Raw genomic sequence first — 14,268 nt, 5'->3', positions numbered from 1 at the left:
AAACTGACCCTAATTGATCTGTCTGCTTTTGGCACCGTTTCTCTCAGAGCAGTGTCATCTCTTGCGTTTGATCATAATGAGAGTTGTTAGCCTCCATGACAACCAAGGCCACTGACACAGCCCGGCAATGCGGCAGGCTGATTATTTACAAAGTCGGAAGTAACATGACTTGGGAACATGCACTACAAGAGGGAGATTTAAATGGCTCCAAGTACCGTGAAAGTCAGGAAAGTGGTGTCGCATTACCACTAAATGGTGCAGAGCAATAGCTTTCTGAAAAGGTCAACTTAGCATGCAACAAATTCACATCACCGTATTTTGAAATGTATTCACTTTTAGTTCAACTGAAAAGAAGAGTGTATTTTTATTTATTTTGTTTATCTTTTGTTTGCCGTTTTGCTGTAAGGAAGGTTAATATACTGCTCAAAAAAATAAAGGGAACATTTCACTTTAATTTTGTGTGTGGCTCCAAATCCAGGCCTCCATTGGTTAATAAATTTGATTTCCATTGATGATGTTTGTGTGATTTTGTTGTCAGCACATTCAACTTTGTACAGAACAAAGTATTCAATAAGAATATTTCATTCATTCAGATCTAGGATGTGTTATTTGAGTGTTCCCTTTATTTTTTTGAGCAGTGTAGTTTTTCCACAGCACTTTTCATGTCACAACTATCTATCTGCATGAGAATTGTGGAACGTGATGTGTGCTACTCATTATGCAGCAGTGCACTTCTACACACACGTGACCCATTACTGTATGAAGGTCAGTCTACAAAAATAAGAGTTAATCAACCTGCCAACCCATCCCATTGCTCCAGTTGCAGGACACCTTAACCATAACTGTGACATTTCTAATTCTCTTATTCCATTTTACTTGCGAAGCCAGACTACATGACCTGAAATTATGTATAGCCCAACTGAATCAGCTGAATGCTGTGCGGTCTCTGCAGGTTAATTCCCTGTCACATTACTGCTCCACTCTCTGGTATCGCCAAACATCTATAGCAGATCGTATCTGTGGTCTCGACTCCCCTGAAATAATTTGTTATATAGGTGGCCTGCTTCTGGGGTGTACTTTCTACAGCACAGTGGCTATTTTTTAAAAGTCGTTGTCACCTAAAATGAAGATGATCATGCACTACATTTTGTCACATGTAGGATTCTGGGTTGAAGTAAGATTTTTTTCCCTTTTCATACGGTCGGAAAAGCGGGTTTGATGTTATTTATTTTTGAAACAATGGCAAAAAAGAACGTCTAATGGACATTAATTATATTTACATAACCAAAATGAATTTAAATAGTTAGTAATTAAACACTGTCTGCAAAGTGAATAAACTCCTTACGACCATATTTCATTAATATTCAGTGTGGTGTTCTTTCATTTTGTGTTTTATTAAAAGAGGCTACCAGTTTTGACCATAAAATCGTAAACTTGTTTTTTAGCTGTAAGCAGATTGAATATTGATCTTTCCATCTGATGGATTCAAACAGCACATTCCACAAAGTGCCAGAATCTGGTGACTTATTTTTTTACAGGCCAGTGATTAAGATTCTGTGCAAATATTTTGTGTGGTTCTGTAAAATTTCTGTTACCCAGAGTAAGGGTGATGAATTATAGAGGTATATAAAAAAAGTTTAAATACTTTCAGTATTTTTATGCATTTAAATTCAATATGATCTTATATCTGTACAAGCCCAAAAAATATGCCAAGTGTTGCACTTGGAATTTCCACTCTGCCTCCGGCTCATACGATTTCCACCGCTAAGAATTTTTTTTTCCTTTGGTGTAAAAATTCTCTCCTTGAATATGAGTTTGTACATTTTCACAGCAACATACAGCAACTGCACCATGCTTCTGCAGTTATTGGCAAGTTTAAGTATTTTCACATTCTTTTGCTTTATTCTTTGCAGTGGGTTATGCTAAGAAAGCTAAAAACATTTTTTTTTTTTTGCATCTGAAAATGCAATGCGCACCATATCACAGTATAATCCATTTTTTTCTGATAAGCTCCAATAAAAATATCAGTTGTGTCTAAATTATTTGAAAAAAAAAATGTAGACAATTTTTATTGATTTTTTTTTTTTTTTTTTTGTAACTTAGACCCATTTAAGCAAGCGACAAATTTAGTAATTTCTTTTGTGTTAATGGAGACTTTGGCGACAACATCCAATCGTACTGCAGTTACAGCAAGCATTTGGTGCTGCCTTGAGCCTCTCCCACTTCTGAAGAACTTGCAGGTGGTTAAATTGGATTTTTGTGGGTCCAGGCAAATTATTTACATCACTACATTGACATTATTAAATGATTTCATGAAGTGTATTTGTAGTTCTAAATATGTAGAGTATTTCAATAATGTTTACTTTGCCAAAGGAGACTAGATGCTCCTTTCTTTAACTTCCTGAATCACACATGACCAAATATGAAAGTTAGTCAGTGACTTTATCTAGCAACTTTTAGCAACTTGCGGCATTAAATGGCTACTTTTCTTACTGAGAAGTTGGCAAGAATGATTCATACATTTATTGCAGCTATAAAGGAGCTGCAGTAAATGGAAAATGGAATCATTCCCATCATGAACAATCATTTATTATCTTAAAGAAAGAAATCGCACTTTGTATGAGAGAGCAGTTACTGTTTCATTGCTCTGCAGTTTAAAACCATTTCACTCTTTTAAAATGAACAACATAACAATTTTAAAAGAAAATTATGTAGCGTCATATGTTAGCGTTTATTACGATTAACTTAGTTACTGTTACTAAAAACTACTATTTGTTTATTCCGTGTGGATATGCACAATCACAATATTAATGTGTGCAATATTATAACTGCAAATTCTTTATGGAGTGTTTAGCTGGATATACAAAAAAATAAAAAAAAGAAAGAAAGAAATCTGATTTTTAGTTTTTATAACTAGCTGACCACTAGCCAGAGCTGGTCATGTGTAAAATTGTGTTATTCTGATCATCAGCTGAGTTCTCAGAGCATCTCTTGTTTTTAAGGATGATGTGAAACATTAGTGTGTCTAAGCACTCTGGCCATCAGTTTGTGGTTGAGGTAGTGCTGTAAGCTCAGCACTAATGGGCTCCCATTTATCTTACACCACTGATGTCTTATGCAGCTGTACTTAGCCTGCTGCATTTTCCTGCCTCATGCTGTTTTTTTTTTTTTTTTCCTATCAATATCATCAATATGATGTCATGGCATTGTGAGTTCATATTCCTGGGTTTCTTGACTATCTATTTTAAAAGGATATACATAAAAAAAAAAGTAGGATGACGTAATTAATGTTTCTATCTGTTCTGTATTCCTGATTGTTTTTTTAAATCTTAGCTTTCTATCTGTACTTACACATCTTCCGCATCCCTGTACATCCTGGGGAATTGATTCTTCCTCCTCAGTAGCGGTGCCTGAGGTTGAAGCTGATGTATAACTTGACCTGACTTGTTTTTGATGTCCTAAAGGAAATGTCTTGCTCTCAGGAGCCACCATGTTCACCAGCCCGCCACCAACTGTGTCTCTTTCCCATTTGGGGACAATCCTGCAGAGTGCTGTTGCATGTTACAGTTTTTTCTCAGAAAACTGTTGCCTGCTGAGGCTAAGAACCGAACGATGAAAGACTGACAAAAAAAAAAAAAAAAACAGTAAAGTTTTGAGTCAGGAAACCCAGCAACAAGACAATGTTGTGCACAATCCCAGTTAAAGCCGACAGAGAAAGATAAAGATGAAAGTCGATCACCTTTAAATTGCGTGTCATTAATTTTCAAAGTCTCACATATTTCTTTGGTAGAAATCTTTTGTGTTTTAACTTTTTCAAACCAAGCAATCCTAAGAGCCCTCCAAGGGTTTGAGGTGCATTTTTGAGAGATTTTTTTCTTCTTCTTGCATTCATACCACAGGTATGGATGTTGAGATGAAGTAATGGCCTTCAGGTGGATGTCAATTGGATAAAAATCACAAAACTTCAGCATTAAATCTAAACACAGCTCTTTCGTCAAGGTCTTTTTTTTAATTTTTTATTATTATTATTTTATTTTATTGCATTGCTGACATTTCCTTAGTGTTTTCAAAGTTTTCTGTATTGGTAACCCATATGCTCAGGAAAAACATTGTGCACATGTGTTTGTGTTTTAGACTTGAAGAAATTCAACTCAATTCAATTCTTGACTGAAGCCACAATATAAAACCTTGTGTACTCTCGACTCGAATATGAACCAGCCTACAATCAATTTATTTTCTAGTACATGTTTAAAAAATGAGAATATTGGTTAAAAGAAACGATATTTTTTTTGTAAGTCATATCACAAAGTGAAATGTCTCATGTGGAATCATGACACTTAGGGAGCTTTCCCAAGACATTATTTTTTGTAATTTTAATTGTCATGACTTACAGATAATAAAAATCCAACATTCAGTGTCTCAGAAAATTAGAATAAATGGGAACTGATGATGCCACACCCAAATCAGCTAACTAGCCCTTTCACTGTCACCTTCAAAACTCTCGCATGAGGACACTGGTGTTTCGACCAGTCACCGTACAGCTGCATTATGATAGCTTCCATTCTGAAGTAAGAGTCAATAATGGAAAAAGTCCCTCTAAAACCTTATGAACAAACGAGGGAAGGCTTTGAAAGTTACATGAGCTAAAAAAGGTTTCTGTGGTTGGAAAGTCTTATGTTTTCCTAGCCCCAGATCACCGATGCCTCTTGGGGCTGTGCCAGAATTGAGTTGTTCAAAACTGTCACAAAAAGGGGCATTAACATCACTCACACTATTTAAAAGTCAGCTTTGTAATTAAGAGCTGTGTGAACAGATCTTAAAAAGTTCATTGCGATTGATTACATGTCGCTCCCTTGTGCCTCGGCCTGCTTTGAGATCGAGCAGATTAGCTGCCATTCGGACCGCGTTCCTCAACAAAAACACGTCTCGGTAAAATTTCAGGCAACTTCAAACCAAATTCAGCAGGAATCGGAAGCCTCCAGAGACATTTGCATTGATCAAGGATTTACTTTCACACACACTCCTTTTCTTTCACAGGCTGTGATTCAAGGTCTTTTTGGCTTAGCTTCTAATTCCTCCTCTGCTGTTTGAGGGTTCACACACGCCCAGGGCCGCATTTCTAATGAAACTCGCAAGGCCAGCCAGCATCTCCATTCCCCAGCTTTTCTTGGGTTGCACACAGGATTACCCCGCTTCAACAACAGCAGAATCAGGGATTTTTGCTCTATTGCAAAGGAGTTGCACAATTATGATAATGTGATGGATAGTTATTTCCTGACCTAATGCTTTCAGTCTAAAAAATCTCCTGCATCATTTCGTCGTCTTCATGCTGTGGGCCTTTAGCTTAAGTAGGGCTGGCACGTTAATACTTCTGGCAGATTCTTTCTCGCCTCGCGACAGGAGCTCAGCTCATCCCTCATCACACAAGGTTCCTCTCTCTTCAAATCTTCTTTTCTCTTCTCTTTGTTTATCAAAAATATCACACCTATTTCCTTCTCCCAATCCGTAAATCTGTTTGAGTTACTTTCAATTCTTTTCGGGGTTTCTCCCCCCCCCCCACAACTTATCCATCATCCTATGTGTTTACTGACAATCTGTGTTTTCTTGTTCACACACTCAATCCCCCCTGGTTTGCTTTGTGTGATGATTAAAAGTGGGCCGTCCTCATTCACAGGCTGACTAAATCCTCGTGTAAAGCGAGGGATCAGCCGACAGAGCACCAATTATAATCTGGCTAATGATGTCAAATGTAGACGTGGTAAAAAGGCTTCTAGAGTCATCTGATCTCAGTCAGGACAGCAGAGGGATTATAAAACGCCCTGGTCATGTTGTTTCGAGAGACACGGAACATTAAAACACACATAATACTGGTGTGAACATTAAAAAGAGATGATATCGGGCCACATTTCCTACTGAACACATGTGGAAGTGCCCACGGGCAAAACACTGAACCCCAGCTTGCTCCTGTTAGGCGAACGTCTTGAAGAAGCTCATTTGCAGTCGGGGACTTTGTTCACCACGATGATAAAAAAATAAATAAAAAATACATTAACATTCTTTTCATAACATATAGATGCATCATGTATCTTCAGTGCCTTGCAAAAGTATCAAAAACCCCTGAGCTTTTTTAACATTTTTTTTTTTTTTTGCATTACACCCAAAAAAAAAAACAAAAAAAAAACTTTATTGTATTTGGTTGGGATTTTATGTTAAAGTCCAACACAAAACGTTGCATAAATGTGGAATGGAGGGAAAGTGATGCATGTTTTTCAAAACTGTTTATAAGTAGAAATGCGATGCAAATTTGTATTCATGTTTGTTGAACCAGGCAACTGCAATAATGGCTCCGGGGCTTTCAGGACACGTCTCTTCAAGAATACTAGAGTTTAAAGCCCTTTTTGCAAAATAGTTAAGCTCAGTATTGCTGAACAAAGACCATTTGTGAATAACACTTTTCAAGTCTTGCGTTCAATCTTACTTGGTTCAAGTAAGAATCAAATAATTAAATGGGGCGTTAATTGGGCTATTACATTAATTTCATTTAAGCCACTCCATTTTAGCTCTTGCTTTCTTTTAGGATTTCTGTGTTTAGCTCCCTTCATTTTCCAATCAACTCTTGCCAGCTTTCCTGTTCCTGCTGAAGAAAAGCACCCGTAGCTCATGATGCTGCCACCACCATGCTTCACTGTGGAGACGTTGTTGGCCACCACCGTGCTTTGTTATGAGGAATGTGTTGTCATGTGGATTTGCAGTGTTATGGCATTTTATGGGGGCAAATACACATGAATGCCACACTTCCAGATTAAAGGAAAAGGAGATAAAAGGAGGACAGGAATAAATGGATCACTTTCCTTCCACTCACAGGTATGCACTGCTCTTTTTGGTCCAATATGTTTTACATTATAAATACTCCTTTCAGCAGTCGGCATTCAGTCAGCATCTGAATGGTGGAAAGGTTGTTTTTTTTTTCTCTACTATTTAGAAAACAGTGTAGGAATAAATTCTCAATGCAATCCCCTGGGAGCTGAAACACAAGGTACATAGCAAACTGAACAGAAACAGCAAGCTGACAGATAAATTACCACGGAAATAAAGCTTTATTTAATTTACCTTTTAAATGTGAGACTGATCAATTTTCAGTGACTGTGCTAACTAGATTCCCACTGCATTATTGTAATTGTAATTAGGTCACATGATTCTCTATGACCTGCTTTGAGGTCTTGAATAAATTCCTCAACTAATAATTTTATAGACGCACAGTTTAGACTACTTGATTTCTGATTTTATTGGATTTTGTTTTCACTAATAGACACAGTTATCTTCGCGCAAGATATGTAATGTCTGGTTGAATTAAAACTCTGGATTTCCTAACAATAAAAGTCTCATGTATTAGACCAAATATGGGGGAGAAGTATCTGAATAAACTACAAATGGTAACCCCATCTCCTTTAAGAAAGACAGGTTATAGGTCTCTAAGGTATATTTTTTTAAATGCACAAAATTACAAAGTAGAGTTAAATGTGTTAAATTACTCACTTATTCATTAAATTATTGCAATTATACAGAAGCCTTCTGTCATAAATAGTTCCACGTTGAAGTCAAAAGATTCTGCTGTAATTTCAGAAGTTACATTTTAAACTATCTTTAACAGTATATGTAAGCCAAGGGCACAGTTAGTGCAGTTAGCAACATTAGCAGTGGAAATACAGCTTCATTTCCAAGAGTTTATTTTATCCTTTTTCCTTCATTATACTTAATTTTGACCTCCTCACAAACTATGAAATTAAAGTGCTTTCAGTTTTCTTCCCTCAGTAACAATTTTCAAGCCTCTAAGCTATTGTGACTTTATTTACCCCCCCTCCCCCCAAAAAAACCTCTATATATATATATATATATATATATATATATATATATATATATATATATATATATAGATAGATAGATAGATAGATAGATAGATAGATAGATAGATAGATAGATATATATATATATATATATATATATATATATATATATATATATATATATATATATATATATATATATATATATATATATATATATATATATATATATATAGAGAGAGAGAGAGATATATATAGATATAGATATATATCTATATATATACTTTTTAAATGTGATTTTTGTGACATTTTAGAGACCATACATTCAGCCTCTCCCAACTATTTGGGTAGTTGGCTTGATTTTCTTAGACTTGTTTTATTTTTTACATATTCTTCACAATGCATCTGAGATTTGAAATCTCAAGGAGAGCAGCAAGGACATTGTGTTGATGAAAAGGAGATGTGTTTTGTTTTTAAGTACTGATCTCGATTTACTATCATGCGGTGGTGAAAATATGCTCGCTCACTTCACTTTTTGAATTAAATATCTGATTGGGCCAATTTCCTGCCTGAGACTAATCTGTCTCTGATTTATCAATTCAGATTGTAGCCAAGGACTCACATAAAACAAACAAACAAGAAAAACAAAACTGAGCTGAAGGTTCTTAGATTCATTTGAATCCAATGGGTCTTAAACTCAAAAAACTGTACCAGAAATGGTTATAAAGGCCTTATTGCATTTAATTAATTGACAGAATTAACTTTGTCCAATTCTGTCAGAACGTTGTCCACCTTTTCAGCTTTAGTAAGTAAAATCTGCAGGAACATTGTTTTTTTTTTTTGTTTTTTTTAGTGCCACATGACGCTTGTTTTTTTCCCTTCACAGTTTCTCCTCTAAAGGAAGTGAGGAAACTAAAGTTTTGACAGCTTTTCTACATAATACAAGGAGTAAAAATGGCTTCCCGAGGATTCACGTCTGTTTTCTTGCCATGTCTTTCCACATTCTTTTGATACCTTTGTCAAATTGTGCTAATGTAAAAATGCTTGCAGGTGCCGCTTGTGGTAATGGGAAACTGTAACAGAATGTCGTGTCTATTATTATGTTGGAACCCATTTGGAAACACTCTCAGCAGTGTAATTCAACAGGATTATCACCGCTTTGATTCCCTTTGTGGTGTGCTTGGGCGCTATATAAGGTACTGCCCCCACCCCCCTCCCCACATCAGCAAACGGTGACCAACTCTCGCTGATTTCCACGCAACCCTCAGTCACGGTCCCCCCATTGTTTTTTAACCTAACCCTGTGCTCAGTCATCTAAGCCGTGGAAAGCGTAACATTCCAAGTTCAAACGCAGCAAAATTGAGCTACAATTGCATCACAAATGGACAATTTGGACTTGAACTTAATAGTTCCATGCGTCTTTGCACTAACCAGCGTGAAACTGTCAACATTCAAAGAGCCAGCCCCGGGCTTGCCACAATGTGTTTTCTGTTTATAGCTGGGTTTTATACAGGATATTAAACGCTATCATCTGCTTGGACTGAAAAGCGGGTCTTGCTCAGGCATTATAGACTTTCCCATTCCATTCCACCCCTCCCTGATCTCTGATCTTCATCATCTTGTCTACATTTCCAGTATGTCCTCTGTGTTGTCTGGAGCACTTGCGCTGGGCTCCGAGTCAAGTTCAGACCAGAATCATATTTATCTTACTGTTGGGTCCAGAGATCAGGCTATTCCCGTCCGCTGATGTCTCTTCTCATATTGAATTGTGATGTAAACAGCGATGGCATGCCATGAGTGGATTTTTTTTTTTAAATCTAATTTTATGAAAACAAAGGGATCATGACTCTTTTTTTAGCATCATATCTTGTTAGCCAGTGCCCATGTTTATCTAATAAACCATGCCTGTTATGTTAGTGTTTCTTTTTTTTTTCTTTTTTTTTCTTTTACAAGCCTGGAAAGTTTTCACACACTGGGAGTCACACATATAATTACCCAGAAGTTATCTGTATGAAAATGAATAATTTAATAGATGTCAACTGTATGTTTGCCTCTAATCTTTGTTGGATGCTAGTTTTGAAGCCTTGTTTACCTGCATATAGTGATTGTATAAATACAATGTCAATAGACTCAGAGGCAACATAAAATTCGACCAAATGAAGTGGGGGAAAAAAAGTAATTAAATATAAAACAGTAAAAAAATAAAATAAAAATAGAATCCTCTGAAAAATTTCTTAGACCAAGCAGTGGGACTTAATGATATTAGATGAGAGAAAATGTGAAAACGCCTGCTATTCTGCAGAGGCAGAGCAGCGGCATTACGGCCTCGTAAAAAGCTGCCATGTGGATAAAGATCACAAGGCATCTGGATGCCATCGAGTCTTCCTTACAAGTCGTGCAACAATTAGAGAGACGGTGCCTTTGACTGAACCTGTGCACTGCACTTCTCGCAGTCAACCAGGGATTTCAAGGACACTGGGGGGAAGCATGTTAGTGCTCTCTGAATAGCACATCACAAGCATCTTTGTGGAGGTGCACGCCACTAATGTTGCATTTAACGATTTTTTTCACACAGGCTTAAAGACACATACCATGTCAGATTTCGGGATTTCTGCAAGGGTTTTGTGCCCCCATGGGTCCTCACTTCACACAAAGTCAAGAAGATTTGAGATTCAACAGCTTGTTAGGCCATTTATACCGTGAATGGCACAGGGAAGAAAAGCAGATTGATCGAGAAAATATATATATATATATATATATATATATATATATATATATATATATATATATATATATATATATATATATATATATATTCATATTCACTATATATATATATAGTGAATATGAAAAGAGTACTCACCCATTAAAACACACATTTTGTGACTTATAAAATTACAACCTGATAAATATCACTGCAAAAAGTCCCCTTTCAAAAACAAGGAAAAAAAGTACAAAAATAGGGTCTAATTTTCTTAAAATAAGAAAAATTATCTGCCAACAGAACAAGAAAATTTATCTTGTCAAGATTTTCTAAAACAAGAAAAAATATCTAACCAAGATAAACCTACAAATATCTTAAAATTAGTGTATTTGTACTTAAAACAAGTCAATTTTACTAATACAAATAGAGTATATGAGATTTATTTTCTTAATACACAGAACATTTTTCATAAAAATAAGAAAATTTTACTAATACAAATAGAATATATGAGATTTATTTATCTTAAAATTAGTGTATTTGTACTTAAAACAAGCCAATTTTACTTAAACAAGTAAGATATATTATCTTATTTTAAGAAAAATAATCTCAAGTAAAGACAATATTACTTGACATTGAATTTCTTAAAATCAGCATATATATGCTTAAAACTAGTTTACTTTTATTGTTGCATAGGATTAAAATATATATTTCATCATTGCTTTACTCAAGGTTCTTATGCTAAGGCAAAAATCCAAAAATTGATCCTGTCTATACTGGAATAAGAGATGTTATTGGCTTCCTGAAATGAAGACATAAGTTCAATTACTTTTAACATCTTTATTATGTTTAAGTTTCACATAAACATACTAAAACATGACTACTGGTCAGAATTTAAAGTCTGGATGGGCATCTGATTCTGAAACAATCCCGTAAAATGACAGAACAATGAAGATCTGACACATCTGTCACACTCATAAGATGCCCTAAGAGTCAAGCAAACCAAATTGTCCAAAGCAAAAATAAACTTGGGATTAGATGTCACCAATAGGAGCTTACTCCACAATGAACATCTTCCAATCAGCCATAGCCTTTTATGTGTGGAAGTCTTGTCTCAGTTACGGACAGTGTTCTCAAGATATCTGTCAGCAGCACAGAGAGGAGTGGCCACACACATGCATGCTGGAAGGTGTAGTAGCTATGATGTCCTCCTTTCAGAAGATCAGGGCAGGCATGGTTCCAATGGCCAGTAGAAAGTTGGTTTCACGATCACCACAGAGCTGAAAAGTGGTTTTGTTTGATTGAAGTTGTTGGGTCATCTGCTAATTGGAGCACAGACAGAAAAACAATCACAAAACAAACCACGTTTTAGGGACTAATCAGTGTAATGATGAATAAGTATCATAAATTTCTTACCTCAAGAATGTGAAGGACAGCATCACTTGCAATTCCCAAAGTTTCTTGTAGATGGTGCAAGACATGATTGGAGACGTGTCTGGCATAGGCTTCACCATGGCAACAGTTTGGTTTACTTGAAAAATAAAACAAGTCTTATTTTAGTTAATGTGCTCAATTACAATATTACATGAATTCAAGATAGCAAGACAGTCATTTTAATTGAATCAAAATAGGACTACTTAAATTCACCAATCAAAAATAGTGTTTAAAATATCCTGGTAACAGTGTGGAATATCTAACCTAGGCTTTTAGACTCATTGCATTTAAGTTTTTAAATTACAGCACATCAAACACCCTAAAAGGTAGTGAAATACTAGGCGGAATTTCCTTTTCACCATTTCCCGCATCAGAAGCTACGAATGAGAAGCCACCTTAGCTATGTTAAAAAACGGAAGCTACCAAAACCTCATGTAGATATTATTTTTAAGCCACAGCTATTGTGGTTAATCACTGTTCAAAGCTCATATTCACAAGAGCGGCTCTTTAACCCGCGGGTGAAAATTGGCATATCACGACATGCTAACTAGCTTCACAGTTAGCTTATCTTAGAAAGATAGACAGCTTTAAACTTACCTCTCAGTACAGCAGCTCTAGGGTCTATACACGTAAAAAAGTCCTCCATCTTCATCCATGTCCAATCGAGATTAGAGAATTTGCCAAAAGAAAATCTTATAAAAGTACTGTAGATAATAGCTTAGTTAGGCTGTTACAACTGAATTAACCGTTAATCAGGGCAGTTAAATGATCTCTGGCGTTGCCGTTAGTGATGTGCGGATTGATACTGAAATATCGATTCTTCCGATACCAGAACTTAATTCTTTAAAATCTATTGTCAGATCCAAGGATCAATACTTTCCACACTTTAGTAATTTGAGATAATGTAGATTAACAAGAGCACGTTAGAAAGTAACTAAATTATTGAGATCTTGCCTAAATGAAACGTTGTTAATGGGAACTACTTTTTCTTCCGCCTGGTGAGTGTGTAATGTGTAAGGACGCAATGCCCAAGCGCAGCGTGCTGCTGATGCTCACTCACTCAGAAATGAACATGTTGACAGATTATAAAAGTGACATGGAGCTATTTCACCTGTCATTTTATAGTAGTGTTAATAATTAAGCAAAGATATATTTAGCAGGGCTATTATTCTACTAATTCTTTGTTTTTTAATTTGCAACACCATTTTCACATATTTTGTATATTTCTGCTGAATTAAAATAGCTTATAGTAAACGAGATTGTTGTCTCAATGTACTTCTGAGTTTAAAATGAGTGCATGAGAGTACATTGTGTTCTTTTTATAAAGCCAAGATATGGATTACTTTTTTTTATTTAATTAATAAACAAATTAACTGTCTTTGCAGAAAGTATGGGATCTGTATTGCCAATACCAGCTTAAATTTTACTCGGTATTGGATTGGAAAGAAAATCTGTTGTATCGAACATTACTACTACCTCACTGACATTTTGGGCGCTTTCCCATTTGGATTGTATGATGTCATAAAAAGGGTATGACATCATACCCTTTTTATGACAAACATGATGAATAAAATATTGTTCAAACTAATATTAGTCACTTATAAAGTGAGAATTTGAAATATAAACCAAAAATTAAAATATTTATCATCACATTGAGCTAATCAACGTTGTTGATTCTAATCTCATTGTGTGGAATACCAGACATTTCAAATCACACATCAATAGAAATTTCATGACATGTCAGTAAGAGGTCCCACATCTTGCATCAAGAAGATCAGATTAAGAAGGTCCATAGCAGATGGAAACATGCCAAGAATTATCTTGATATATAAACTGATATTGTCTCTGAAATTGTTGTGTTACATGACAACCGTTTAAATAATTTCCAGTACACTCTGCCAACTTATACAAGAGTACAAGTTCATGTTTCTTTTTTATTTTTCATTGACAATAGCACAAATGATTCCATTTGGACATAGTCTGTTTTAATTATCCAGAGACATTTCATTAAGCAAGTGATTTCTCGTTTTGTGCTTGAAATAAGAAAATTTTACTTATATAAAATAAGTTCTAGACTTGAAGTTTGATTGGTAAATATTGATATTCTAGATTCTAGCACATATTTACTCATAATAAGTAATATTTTCTTAATATCAAGCTTTTATATCTTACTGAGATAATTAAGTACAAAAACACTTAAAATAAGAAAAATATTCTAGCATAAACCCCTCTTGGTGAGAAAAATTATCTTGTCAGAAAGAAAACAAGAAAAATCTCCTTAATTTAAGA

At 35.3% G+C, this 14,268-nt stretch overlaps 1 protein-coding gene and 1 long non-coding RNA gene across 2 annotated transcripts in view; one reads left to right on the top strand and one right to left on the bottom strand.

The window, feature by feature from the left end:
• Nucleotides 1-14,268, top strand: part of ca16b (carbonic anhydrase XVI b) — a 156,170-nt gene that overhangs the window by 83,333 nt on the left and 58,569 nt on the right. The gene's annotated exons all lie outside the window — the stretch shown is intronic.
• LOC148159686 (uncharacterized) lies at nt 11,700-12,854 on the bottom strand. The gene is made up of 3 exons (XR_015762867.1): nt 12,577-12,854; nt 11,962-12,076; nt 11,700-11,867 (listed from the first exon to the last, which is right to left on the bottom strand). It is a non-coding gene; the product is annotated as an uncharacterized LOC148159686 (long non-coding RNA).

This window comes from Poecilia mexicana, unplaced genomic scaffold (assembly GCF_051168715.1).
Source record: "Poecilia mexicana isolate PSO_F unplaced genomic scaffold, ASM5116871v1 scaffold_5, whole genome shotgun sequence".
In the NCBI taxonomy this organism is placed as follows: domain Eukaryota; kingdom Metazoa; phylum Chordata; class Actinopteri; order Cyprinodontiformes; family Poeciliidae; genus Poecilia; species Poecilia mexicana.
The sequence above is the reverse complement of the archived record's forward strand: the minus strand, read 5'-3'. Positions and strand labels throughout refer to the sequence as shown.